The sequence below is a fragment of the Oncorhynchus masou genome, chromosome 21, assembly GCF_036934945.1.
Source record: "Oncorhynchus masou masou isolate Uvic2021 chromosome 21, UVic_Omas_1.1, whole genome shotgun sequence".
NCBI classification, from domain to species: domain Eukaryota; kingdom Metazoa; phylum Chordata; class Actinopteri; order Salmoniformes; family Salmonidae; genus Oncorhynchus; species Oncorhynchus masou.
The window spans coordinates 5,320,643-5,330,230 of NC_088232.1; positions in this window are offsets into that span (position 1 = coordinate 5,320,643).

Below are 9,588 nucleotides of genomic sequence, written 5' to 3' on the forward strand. Positions count from 1 at the left end.
ATCCAGGAGCCTGTCTACATAGCCTGTAATGTTTTTGAAAAATGGGTAGTGTAATGCAGTAATGCTTGTTAAATGGCTAGTGAATTTCATTTACATTTATTTACTGTTCTGATTTATGATGCTATTAATTTGTTGATGTAGTGATCTATCCATTCTACAATGTGTTTTCTTGTGTATTTGGTGTTTCTGATATAGATATTACTGAGTTGGACCAAGCCATTAAACAAATGCCTATGCCAAAGAAGGACACTCTTTACCTGGACAATTGGAGACCAATCACATTGTTGGCAACTGACTATAAATTACTAGCCAATGTCTATTCCAATAGGCTGAAAAATGACCTTGATAATATAATCAGTGAAACTCAATCAGCCGCTATTAACATAAAAAAGTCTATTCTGTTATGTTTAGATTTGTTTTGAGGAGTAAAACATATTATATTCAGAATCACAATTAGTGAAAGGCTTTAATCGTGGAGGTTTTGTTAATGTAATTTATATGTTTAAATTAATGATTAGAATATTCCACCCTGAAACCATATAATTGTATAAAATTGAGTAGTCAGTAAAATTATATATCTGTGAGTGTAGTTTTAGTCAGAATTAGGGTAAAACAATATATCTACAATATGTCTTTATAGTATCTTAAACAGACTGTCTGAGCAAAATTCGGTGCCGATTTGACTAGAGATTTGTGAGAGGACAGGGAGTACGTCTCAAGGTCCCAAAGTCTCCCTAATCTCGGCTGGGTAGTGAGACAGTATGTGAGTATGATACCTTCTGTTTGTGTGTGAAAGTATGTGCGTAAGGAGTCTGTTTGTGTGTGAAAGTATGTGCGTAAGAGCCAGTATAAAAGGAATGGTTTTGTACAACGAACCAGCGCTCTCGTAATTAAACTTTCTGACTATCGTAGCTGGGCCTCCGTCTGTTTCATTCAACCAGTATCTTACAGATTCTGGGTTGCAGGCTGAGTAGTTTAATTGAATTGTGTTATGAACACTGAGAACATAATTCTCATGACAGGTTTACAAGCTATTGATTTTGAGTCGTTAGTGGGAGCTTTTAGAATTAAATGGTTGAAATGATGTCTGTCTAATCCTACTTCTATGTAGCATCATATCCCTAACAGTCTGTTTAATAAACTTGGTGGACTTGAATTCCTAATGAAATGTGATTTTGACCCTCCAAAATTACCTGCGAAATTGTTTAAGTTTCACCAGCAAATGTTATTTTTCTAGAAAATGATATTCAACCACAATTTTTCCCCCTACAAAACATTGATTTGGAATAATAAGAGTTATTCAAATTAATAGGAAATCCATTTTCAAATGCCTTTGGTTTGACAAGGGTATTAAATTTGTATGTGATTTGGTAGACAACACTGGGGAGTTTGAGTTCATTGGTAAATTTCAGGTTAATATTACTCAGAGAATATATGAAGGTTTTGCAAAGCAATTCCACTTTCTTTACTTGGATTTATTAAGAACACTTTGTTATATTGTGAGGTTGTTCTCTCTTTTCCAAGTTTACAAATTAATAACTTGAATCTATTGGATAAAAAATGCAACAATAAGTGGATATGATTGGCAGTTAATTAAGTCCTTTTTTGGTGATTATAATTCAATATACTGCTATGAAAGTGACCAACCCATGCTATGGTCAAAAGCGACTACCTTTTCCCTCACTTGTCCAGTTATCCCAAAAGTTAAAGAAACTAATTTTAAAATATTTTCTTCCATCTACCCTCTTAATGATTTCTTGCACAAAAGATTCCATTTTGACAAAATGCCTTGTGTTTTTTGTTCCTCTGATTCAGAATTAATAGAGCATTTATTTTTTACATGCCACTATTCTAGTAAACTATGGATTGAAGTTCATTAATGGTTGTGTATAAAATCTCCAGAAATACCTATGTTTACCTTTGATGATGTTGAATGACATTATGCTATCCTTGTAATTCCGATCATAAATATTTTATTAACATTATTATTCTCTTGTCCAAATATTATATTCACAAATGTAAATGGGGTGGAAAAATCCCCTATTTTGTAGTTTTTTTCCATTGAACTGTTACAATTTTATAAATCTCTCAAACTTGTGAAACTTAAAAAGTTGGAAAAATTATTAGAAGTCATGACTCTGAATGTCTGTTAATGTCTCATTGCCTTGTCATATATTAATGATGTCCGGAATTATTATTATTATATATACACTGCTCAAAAAAATAAAGGGAATGCTTAAACAACACAATGTAACTCCAAGTCAATCACACTTGTGTGAAATCAAACTGTCCACTTAGGAAGCAACACTGATTGACAATACATTTCACATGCTGTTGTGCAAATGGAATAGACAACAGGTGGAAATTAGAGGCAATTAGCAAGACACCCCCAATAAAGGAGTGGTTCTGCAGGTGGTGACAACAGACCACTTCTCAGTTCCTATGCTTCCTGGCTGATGTTTTGGTCACTTTTGAATGCTGGCGGTGCTTTCACTCTAGTGGTAGCATGAGACGGAGTCTACAACCCACACAAGTGGCTCAGGTAGTGCAGCTCATCCAGGATGGCACATCAATGCGAGATGTGGCAAGAAGGTTTGCTGTGTCTGTCAGCGTTGTGTCCAGAGCATGGAGGCACTACCAGGAGACAGGCCAGTACATCAAGAGACGTGGAGGCCGTAGGAGGGCAACAACCCAGCAGCCGGACCGCTACCTCCGCCTTTGTGCAAAATGACCTCCAGCAGGCCACAAATGTGCATGTGTCTGCTCAAACGGTCAGAAACAGACTCCATGAGGGTGATATGAGGACCCGACGTCCACAGGTGGGGGTTGTGCTTACAGCCCAACACCATGCAGGACGTTTGGCATTTGCCAGAGAACACCAAGATTGGCAAATTCACCACTGGTGCCCTGCTCTTCACAGATGAAAGCAGGTTCACACTGAGCACATGTGACAGAGTCTGGAGACGCCGTGGAGAACGTTTTGCTGCCTGCAACATCCTCCAGCATGACCGGTTTGGCAGTGGGTCAGTCATGGTGTGGGGTGGCGTTTCTTTGGGGGGCCGCACAGCCCTCCATGTGCTCGCCAGAGGTAGTCTGGCTGCCATTAGGTACCGAGATGAGATCCTCAGACCCCTTGTGAGACCATATGCTGGTGTGGTTGGCCCTGGGTTCCTCCTAATGCAAGACAATGCTAGACCTCATGTGGCTGGAGTGTGTCAGCAGTTCCTGCAAGAGGAAGGCATTGATGCTATGGACTGGCCCGCACGTTCCCCAGACCTGAATCCAATTGAGCACATCTGGGACATCATGTCTCGCTCCATCCACCAACGCCACGTTGCACCACAGACTGTCCAGGAGTTGGCGGATGCTTTAGTCCAGGTCTGGGAGGAGATCCTCAGGAGACCATCCGCCACCTCATCAAGAGCATGCCCAGGCGTTGTAGGGAGGTCATACAGGCATGTGGAGGCCAAACACACTACTGAGCCTCATTTTGACTTGTTTTAAGGACATTACATCAAAGTTGGATCAGCATTTAGTGTGGTTTTCCACTTTAATTTTGAGTGTGACTCCAAATCCAGACCTCCATGGGTTGATACATTTGATTTCCATGGATAATTTTTGTGTGATTTTGTTGTCAGCACATTCAACTATGTAAAGAAAAAAGTATTTAATAAGAATATTTCATTCATTCAGATCTAGGATGTGTTATTTTAGTGTTCCCTTTATTTTTTTGAGCAGTGTGTATATATATATATATATATATTTATATTTATTTTTTCACCGGGCATTGCCTGGTGTTTTATTTTTTATTGTATTCACCGGAATGTCCCTGTATTGATGTGTAATATTGTTATTATTGTTGCAATACATTTAAAAAAAATATGGATAAGTCAACGTACAAGTGTAAGTAAAAACAAATTCTAATAATTTAGAAATGGTGCTACTAATGCACACGACGGCACAAACATGTCTCGTAAAAAGTAAAAATGTTTCTGTTTGGCTAATTTTTGGAAATTGCAGAAAGAAAACATTTTCTTGCTTAAGAAGTTCCAGCTGGGCAGGCTAACGTTAGTTAGCTAATTAATTTGCTAGCTATCATACAGTAGGCGTATATTAATAATTATATAGTTAATGAGTAGAAATTGACATACAATCATAATTGACTGTTGCGCATATAAAGCAACCACTAGCTATCGTGGCTGAAAACACAATCATCGCGAGATGAACGAGTGACGAATTTCTGGGCAAGGGCGGTCCATTTAAAAAACATTCTTCCTCTCTTGCCCTGCAAGTGTATACTCGTCAGACGTTATCAGAAGTGTCCACTTAATTTGTGGGCTGAGGGGATAGGGTGTGTCTTTTAAGTGTTTGGAATGGAGCTGAGATTTCAGTCTTTGAGGTGTGTTTCCTGACCGATTCCGCATTTGGTTAATAAATGTCCCCCATGAAACACTGTAGACGCGGAATCCTATTTCACGTCCTCAAAATCCCCAGAATGAATCTAACTAAGATAACAACAAAAAATCTTTAATTCATTTTGACGTTTTAGTTGCACAATTTTACATAATCTAATGAGCTACTCTACTGGGCATGTCTGTCTCACTGTCTATCTATGCTATTGGATAGAACACAGCCACTGCAGCTGTAAACCCCATGTTAGTGGGCAAATGGACCGTGTCAAATCAAAACCCAACCTTCATTTACCTGTTGTGATGCACTGATGTTCCAAATGCCGTTTTAGAAGAGACGGACTTTATGACCAAAATAATCCTATTTACACCATGTAGTAAATTTGGACAATAGTATAATGTTTTTTTGACTCATATCGATGCCACATAGGCCGTTTTCAAAATGAGTCATTGCTTTTTAATGGCAGTCGCTCTTGAACTCTTACCCTATGTGGTCTGGAGCCTGCTGGTTTTCTGTTTTACCTGATAATTAATTGCACACACTTGGTGTCCCAGGTCTAAATTAGTCCCTGATTTAGAGGGTAACAATGAAAAGCACATTGGAACTGGCTTCGAGGTCCAGACTTGAGTTTGAAGGGCCTATATTATGTTCTGTATATGTACAGTCACCTCCATAATTATCATCACCCTTGATTAAGATGAGCAAAAAAGACTCCAGTTAATAATTAAAATATTGAGCTACAGTGAATTCATAAAGTATTCACACTCCTTGACTTTTTACTTTTTTGTGTGTTACAAAGTGGGATTAAAATTGTTGTAAATCATCATTTTTTTGTCAAAGATCTACACAAAATACTGTCAAAGTGGAATAAAAATGCTAACTTTTTTAAATAAATGAAAAAAACAACAATAATATATCTTGATTAGATAAGTATTCAACCCCCTGAGTCAATGCATGGTAGAATCACCTCACAGCTGTGGGTCTTTCTGGGTAAGTCTCTTAAGAACTTTGCACACCGCGATTGTACAATACTTGCTCATCATTCTTTTTTAAATTCTTCAAGCTCTGTCAAGTTGGTTGTTGATCATTGCTTGATAGCCATTGTCAAGTCTTGCCATAGATTTTCAAGCTGATTTAAGTCAAAACTCAGGAACATTTAATGTCGTCTTGGTAAACAACTCCAGTGTATAGTTGGCCTTGTGATTTAGGTAATTGTCTTGCAGTGTCTGTTGTAAAACAACTAAATCAAGTTTTCCTCTAGGATTTTGCCTGTGGTTAGCTCTATTCTGTTTATTTTTATCCTAAAAAACTCCCTAGTCCTTGCTGATGACAAGCATGCCCATAATATGATGCAGCCACCACCGTGCTTGAAAATATGAAGAATGGTACTCAGTAATGTGTTGTGTTGGATTTGCCCCAAACATAATGATTTATATTCAGGACAAAAAGTACATTAATTTGCCATATTTTTTTCAGTATTACTTAAGTGCCTATTGCAAACAGGATACATGTTTTGGAATATGTTTTATTCTGTACAAGCTAACTTATTTTCACTTAATTTATGTTAATATTGTGGAGTAACTACAATGTTGTTGATCCATCCTCAGTTATCTCCTATCACAGCCATTTAACTCTGTAACTGTTTTAAAATCATCATTGGCCTCATGATGAAATCCGGGTTGGTTTCCTTCCTCTCTGGCAACTGAGTTAGGAACGGCGCCTGTATCTTCAAAGTGACTGGGTGTATTGATACACCATCCAAAGAGTAATTAATAACTGCACCATGCTCAAACAATATTCAATGTCTACTTTAAAAAAAATCCTTCTACCAATAGGTGCCCTTCTTTGCAAACCATTGAGATTGTGTCACTGATCTACACATAATACCCCATAATGTCAAAGTGGAATTGTGTTTTTATACATGTTTAAAAACCAGTAAAAATGGCAAATTATATTATTTTATGTAAACACAACTGGTCAGAGAATGAAAAATACTAAAAAAAGATAGGTGCCAAAATATTGTCACCCCTGTTTTCAATACTCCAGCACCCTCCCCTTGCAAGGACAATGACACTGGGCCTTTTTCTAAAATGTTTTATGAGACTGGAGAACACATTGGGAGGGATCTTAAGACCATTCCATAAATAATCTTTCCAGATCCTTGAAATCCTTTGTCTGCGCTTATGGACTGCCTTCTTCAATTAAACTATAGGTTTTCAATGGTCGGGAGACTGAGATGGACATTGCAAAATGTTGATTTTGTGGTCAATTTACCATTACTTTGTGGATTTTGATGTGTGCTTGGGTTATTATCTTGCTGGAAGATCCACTTGCGGGCAAGTTTCAGCCTCCTGGCAGATGCAACCATGTTTTTGGCTAAAATGTCCTGGTACTTAGTGAAGTTCATGATTCCGTGGACCCTAACAAGGGCCCCAGGACCAGTGGAAACCAAGCAAATTAGCCCCATAACATCAAAGATCCACCATCATATTTTACAGTAGGTATGAGATTAGGTTGTCTTCTACATATGCTTTATTTTCAAGTCATCTCACCATAGCACCGCCTGGAGTTTGCGGAACGGTATTGGTACTTGGATTGAAACTGGTGCTATGAGTGGGAACGAGCATCAGAAGACTATATGATTTCTGTCATACCTTGCTCCCCCATCTTTAGTCCACTCAGCAGATCAATGCTCTCTGATATGTCTTCTATTGTCCCCTCTTTGACTAGTAGCAGATCAGGCTTCCCATCCTCCATGTCTACTGACTGTAAGAGATACAGAGTGAGAGGATGTTGGATCAAGAAATCTGATATGAGCATCCTGCTATGGAGCATCTTCTGATTGGGCAATGAGGGATTGCTATGTGTACTACGCAAACATGTTAGTTGATTTTATACTATGAAAACGTGTTAGTTGATTTGATTACTAGACACTCTTTTAATAGTTTGATCATTCAAATGCATGGTCCCACACGTAAGACAAAATTAATCAAGACCTAGGCCCATATCCACAAAGAGTCTCAGATTAGGAGTGCTGTTCTAAGAAACGAAGGAATTCACATGGTCCACACACACCCACACGGTTGTGAAGCGGGCACGACAGCGCCTATTCCCCCCAGGAGGATGAAAAGATTTTCAGGAGGCACTCAGATCTACAGCTGTATATCACTGGGACCGAGCTCTCTGCCATCCAAGAACTCTATATCAGGTGGTGTCAGGGAAAAGTCCAAAAACTTTTCTTGTTCAAATATTTTTTATTGAACACACACAAGAATGGTGTATAGGTATAAAAGACAAGTATACAATTGTTATCTAAACATAAAAGAGCAGACAGAAACTACAAGACCCAGAGTTCTGGGTACAATTTTTTTTTATACAGAACACGACATACAGAACAAGGACAGGTAGAAAGAAAGAGGGTAGATGCCCCCCCCCTACTTATTCCCCTTCTGACTGCTAGGGGGGCGGGGCCAGCACATGCTGCTCAAAGGTAGATTAAAATATTACAATTGAGAGTGCATAAAAATGTAAAAATTCACAGCGCCAACTGGTCCAAGTAAGAGAGGAAAGGTTACCAGATTTGATCAAATGTTGATAATTTATTGTTCAGAATATATATAATTCTTTCTACGTGTACAGTGTTTGCCAATTCGCTGAGCCATATTTTGGTAGAGGGCACTTCCCTCCTTTCCAAAACAACAAGATTATTTTTTTTTGCCGAAATGAGACTAAGAGATGAGTTGTTTTGGGGGGCTGGTTAATCCGTTTAGGGAATCAGACACTCCCAGGAGGATCAGAAGTGGGTCTGGGCCTATTGAAGTCTCCAGAACTTTAGAGAGGATCCTAAAGATTCCACACCAATAACCATACAAGCTAGAGCATAGGGCAAAGCAGTGGAATAGTGCACCCTGCGCAGCCTGACATTTATCACACATAGGGGATGTATCAGGTATCTGAAAAAGTGACGTCTGGAGGTCCAGAAACTTTTCAAACACTCCAGCCACCCAAGACATTGACAGTTCTCTCTGCTGCCGAACGGCCAGTGGTGGAAAAAGTACCCAATTGTCATACTTGAGTAAAAGTATAGATACCTTAATAGAAAGTTGCTCAAGTAAAAGTAAAAGTCACACAGTAAAATACTCCTTGAGTAAAAGTCTAAAAGTATTTGGTTCTAAATATACTTAAGTATCAAAAGTAAAGTAGAAGACTAAATCATTTGAAATTCCTTCTTTTAAGCAAAGCAGACGGCACAATTTTCTTGTTTTTAAAAGGTATGAATAGCCAGGGGCAGACTCCAACACTCAGACATAATTTACAAAAGATGCATGTGTTTAGTGAGTCCGCTATATCAGAGGCAGAAGGGATGACCATGTGTTGTCTTGATAAGTGCGTGAATTGGACCATTTTCCTGTCTTGCTAAGCATTCAAAATGTAACAAGTACTTTTGGGTGTCAGGTAAAATGTACGAAGTAAAAAGTAAATTATTTTCTTTAGAGATGTGGTGAAGTAAAAATATAAATAATAAAGTAAAGTACAGATACCCCCCCCCAAAAAAAAAACTTAAAAAAAAACTACTTTAAAGTAGTTTTACTTAAGTACTTCACACCACTGTGCACAGCAAGTGGTACCAGTGCACCAAGTCTGCAACCAGCAGGACCAGGGTTGGGCGATATGGCCTAAAAATCATCTCTCTATTTTTTCCAAACCAATTCACGATATACAGTACACCTACTCATTCAAGTGTTTTTCTTTATTTTTAATATGTTCTACATTGTAGAATAATAGTGAAGACATTAAAACTATTTTTTTTAAACATATGGAATCATGTAGTAACCAAAATAGTGTAAAACAAATCAAAACATATTTCAGATTTAGATGCTTCAAAGTAGCCACCCTTTGCCTTGACAGCTTTCCACACTCTTGGCATTCTCTCAACCAGCTTCATGAGGAATGCTTTTCCAAGTCTTGAAGGAGTTCCCACATATGCTGAGCACCTGTTGGCTGATTTTCCTTCAGTCTGCAGTCCAACTCATCCCAAACTATATCAATTGGGTTGAGGTCGGGTGATTGTGGAGGCCAGGCCATCTGATGCAGCACTCCATCACTCTCCTTCTTGGTCAAATAGCCCTTACATAAGCTGGAGGTGTGTTTTGGTTCATTGTCCTGTTGAAATAAAAT